Genomic DNA, 5,221 nt, shown 5'->3' with positions numbered 1-5,221 from the left:
CCCCATGACCTTGTCTTCCTGTTGACATACGGACATCTTCTTCTCCAATGTCCCATCTTTCCACACTCGAAACACCGGTTTCTGTCGTTGTCTGATCTGTGCGCCTGTGCACTTGTATTGCTGGGCTGCATCTCTACATCCCTGAGTTGCCACTGCAATCTCTCGTTATCTCCTGAAACACGAAAAAATTCTCTGTACCGTCCTTTTTGGGGAGACAACTGGAAATCTGATGGGACAACTGTCACTTTCATTCCTAATTTCGAGGGCAGTTGTGCATTTGTCTCCTCCACTGTATCCTGTATCCTTTTTATTTTAAGTTCTAGTTCCGTTATCCGTTCTTGCTGTTCCCGTTGTCTGGATTCACCATCCCAAAGATGGAATGCAAGCCAGTCTACCGTTAGATTCTGTCTCTTCCTGGCTTTCAATCTTTGTTCCAATCTTTCCAATCGACTTCGCTCAAATGTACCATCTCTTGGAAACTCCTCATCATGTCCCTTTGTCCACAAATACCAATTCTCGACCTGCCTTATAGCTTCGGCACCATAACGGTCGTACATATGATGTGTACAAGTACCTTTTTGTGGAATCTCTGGTTGTCCTTGTGTGTTCTTGCAGGCTCCATTTCCCATTCTGCCTTTTATCAAAGTAGCGTTGGATGTGTTGTAGCTTGTTCCAGGTTCCTCTAAAGCTTCACTCGTACCTCCAGGAAGGATCTCTCCACCTGTTCGCACGGTGATTTCCAGAGAATCTCCCTCAGCTGTGGCTTTTGCACAATCCAATCTCACAGATCAGTATTTGCAGATGAGCCGGAGGGTCAGTATGAAGTGGGTGAATCCTCAGGTGTCCGCTCTGTTTGACGGGGAAATCACACAATGGTAACCGCACATATATATCTGTATATAAACTCACCACCTTGCTCAATTTTCCCAGGTTGTCTCCACATTGATAATATCTCGCAAATATATCAAAGCTTCTTTCTTGAGACCGCATTTTCATCAATCAAACAATCAATATATTCAATTCAATTTATTCAGTTCAATTTATGCAATTAAATTCAATCAATTAGATTCAATCAATTAACAATTCAATCAATTATTCAATTTCAATTAATTCATCAATATTCATCAATAAATCAAATTAATCATTTTGAATGACTCCTTGCATAAGCCCTTTCCCCAATGATGTCAGGACAGGTCCATCCATTGACTGAGATCGACTCATCGGTCGTCACCTCTGGTTCGTACCTCATGTCAATTGATGAATCACCGTCCTGTCCTAGGGTCATATCTGACATATTTCCCCATTTTGCCTGGTCTCCACAAATTTTCTTTGCAACCACTAAAGGCAACTCATCCTTCATTCGTGAGACAGCCAAAATGGATGGCAGATATTAAAGTTCATTGGGAAAAATATCTCATCATTTTTCTTTTAATAGTATCCAAAATCTCTTGGCAATATAAATTTCGTAAAACTCCTGAAATAAGACTGTAAAATTTCTTCAATCATGCTAAATTTTGAAACTCCATCGCTTGTAATACCCAATTTATCCCATAGGGCTTGAAAGTTCTTTCCCAAGTTCATGCAGCATTCTGCATTTGAACCCTATGATATCATTCATAATAATCATCATGATTTTATAGTCATGGTCCTATCATAATCATCTATTTAAAACGAACATTTCCTTTATCACCACAGCTATGTGGTATAATCAACAATAGAATAAAACTGTACATAGCAACAGGCTACCTCATGGCCACTTAGTATACCTATTGACAATAAGTCATAACAATATCGAATAATCACTGAACAATTCAAAAATCGCTTCCCCTGCTCCAGCCGCAGCATCCGTGATATTTGTTTGCTCATTCACTATTCCTGATTCGTCATCAAGGATCTCCATCATCACACAGCGTACTTAATTCCGCATTCTAATGAGAATTCAACAGGATTTTACGACTCAAAGGAAAAGAACGAGCAGACCTTTTGCAGGATGATCGTTACAAAAATCGTTACATATATTAAAGTATTTATGATGTCGACAAATCATATCTTAATTCTTACAAGATTTTGGTTCTTTGAATAAATCACAGCACCGGGAGAACCAGCTCCAAAAATGGATCTTTGTGTTTATTCAGCACCCTAGTAATTGGTTCTTTGTGTACTAATTACACAGCACCCAGGCCCCGCTCATATGGATCTTTGTGCAGCGCTACACAGCACCTGAGCAAAAGGGGTTTCATCTACATTTTCCCTATCTGGTGTACCATCCGTGATATTTGTCTGCTCATTCACTATTCCTGATTCGTCATCAAGGATCTCCATCATCACACAGCGTACTTAATTCCGCTTTTTAATGAGAATTCAACAGGAATTTACGACTCAAAGGAAAAGAACGAGCAGACCTTTTGCAGGACGATAACTGGAATTAGTCGTGAAAATATATCCAAAATACTCAAAAATAGACACCCACAAAAATAAACAACAAACCCAAACAAACCCAAGGTCGACCATATTACACAATAAATTACATCATTTCAGCATCGTATTGATTGCTGAAATATTCCAGGGTTTATATACACCTTAAAAGAGGTATGCGTGGTGTTGCCCCCTCCCACGTTTATTCCTCATTAAATTCCTTATTAAATTACTCATTAAATTACTCATTAAATTACTTATTAAATTGCTCATTAAGTGACTTATTAAATTGCTCATTAAGTTACTTATTAAATTGCTCATTAAGTTACTCATTAAATTACTCATTAAATTACTCATTAACTTACTTATTAAATTGCTCATTAAGTTACTTATTAAATTGCTCATTAAGTTACTTATTAAATTACTCATTAAGTTACTCATTAAATTACTCATTAAGTTACTCATTAAATTACTCATTAAATTACTCATTAAATTACTCATTAAATTACTCATTAACTTAACTTACATAGTTTCAGCATTGTATTGATTGCTGAAATATTCCAGGGTTTATACACACCTTAAAAGAGGTATGCGTGGTGTTGCCCCCTCCCACGTTTATTACTCATTACATCGTTTCCATTTTTAAAAAAAACATCGCTTTTACTGCTCCAGCCGCAGCATTTGTCACTTTGTTTGCTCATCCGCATGGCCAAAACGAAATAAAGGGAGCTCAACCATTACACAGCGCTTTTAATGGCGCATGCCATAGAAACTCAACGTAATTTCGACTCGGCCAGCAAACGAGCAAATTTTGCAGGATGTTAACTGGAATTAGTCGTGAAAAATATATCCAAAATACACAAAAATACACCCCCACACAAATAAACAACATTTATTCCGTTTAACAGAACAAACATTTCCTCTATCATGACATGCATGTCTTCAAAATTATATGCCCAAGAGAAAAAGTAAAATTAATTAAAACTGCGGGCAGTGATGATCCGGGGACCATACCGCTCCATCCTGATTGGACGAGTGCGTGCTAGAGTCGTTAACAACGACAGTCCAGATCCGATTGTTCAAAATTTCAACTCAATCGATCGAAAAATGAACGCAGGGATGCATTTTAAAGGTGCAGTGGCACTAACTGAGTTGCCACGAATATGGCCACGAAATTGCCAATATGGCCATCACAAAATATTTTCCTTAATCAATTGGCTCATAGCATAACCAATCTGCAAGTATTTCATCCGAAGATGTATCTCTCAGGAATTTTAATTAAATAAGTCATTTATAAATCAACGAGTTAATTTATTAAATGATTAATCAATAAATCAATATTTTCCTTGACAGCCACATCACTTGGTCAGTGTCATGTCCAAATATCAGCTTCCTTACTCAAAAGGTGCCTGAGTTAATGTAATGTAATTACTGTAATAAGATTACTGCAATTACTGTAATGATTACTGTAATTACTGTAATTACCGGAACTGTAATTACTGTAATTACCTCAGGTAATTACTGTAATGTAATTACTGTAATGTATTAAGAAATGTAATTAATTAAATAAGTACGGGTTCCAACAACAAGTTCCAACAACAAGTTCCAACAGCAAGTTCCAACAACAAGTTCCAACAAGTTCCAACAGCAAGTTCCAACAGCAAGTTCCAACAACAAGTTCCAACAGCAAGTTCCAACAACAAGTTCCAACAGCAAGTTCCAACAACAAGTTCCAACAACAAGTTCCAACAACAAGTTCCAACAAGTTCCAACAACAAGTTCCAACAGCAAGTTCCAACAACAAGTTCCAACAACAAGTTCCAACAGCAAGTTCCAACAGCAAGTTCCAACAACAAGTTCCAACAGCAAGTTCCAACAACAAGTTCCAACAGCAAGTTCCAACAACAAGTTCCAACAACAAGTTCCAACAGCAAGTTCCAACAACAAGTTCCAACAACAAGTTCCAACAACAAGTTCCAACAACAAGTTCCAACAGCAAGTTCCAACAACAAGTTCCAACAACAAGTTCCAACAACAAGTTCCAACAAGTTCCAACAACAAGTTCCAACAGCAAGTTCCAACAACAAGTTCCAACAACAAGTTCCAACAACAAGTTCCAACAACAAGTTCCAACAGCAAGTTCCAACAACAAGTTCCAACAGCAAGTTCCAACAACAAGTTCCAACAGCAAGTTCCAACAACAAGTTCCAACAACAAGTTCCAACAACAAGTTCCAACAACAAGTTCCAACAACAAGTTCCAACAACAAGTTCCAACAACAAGTTCCAACAGCAAGTTCCAACAACAAGTTCCAACAGCAAGTTCCAACAACAAGTTCCAACAACAAGTTCCAACAACAAGTTCCAACAAGTTCCAACAACAAGTTCCAACAGCAAGTTCCAACAACAAGTTCCAACAGCAAGTTCCAACAACAAGTTCCAACAACAAGTTCCAACAACAAGTTCCAACAGCAAGTTCCAACAACAAGTTCCAACAACAAGTTCCAACAACAAGTTCCAACAACAAGTTCCAACAGCAAGTTCCAACAACAAGTTCCAACAGCAAGTTCCAACAACAAGTTCCAACAGCAAGTTCCAACAACAAGTTCCAACAACAAGTTCCAACAACAAGTTCCAACAGCAAGTTCCAACAACAAGTTCCAACAACAAGTTCCAACAGCAAGTTCCAACAACAAGTTCCAACAACAAGTTCCAACAACAAGTTCCAACAACAAGTTCCAACAGCAAGTTCCAACAACAAGTTCCAACAGCAAGTTCCAACAACAAGTTCCAACAGCAAGTTCCAA

The sequence above is a fragment of the Myxine glutinosa genome, chromosome 7 (genome assembly GCF_964187855.1).
Source record: "Myxine glutinosa chromosome 7, kmMyxGlut1.1, whole genome shotgun sequence".
Classification (NCBI taxonomy): Eukaryota; Metazoa; Chordata; class Myxini; order Myxiniformes; family Myxinidae; genus Myxine; species Myxine glutinosa.
Note: the sequence above shows the minus strand (reverse complement) of the source record.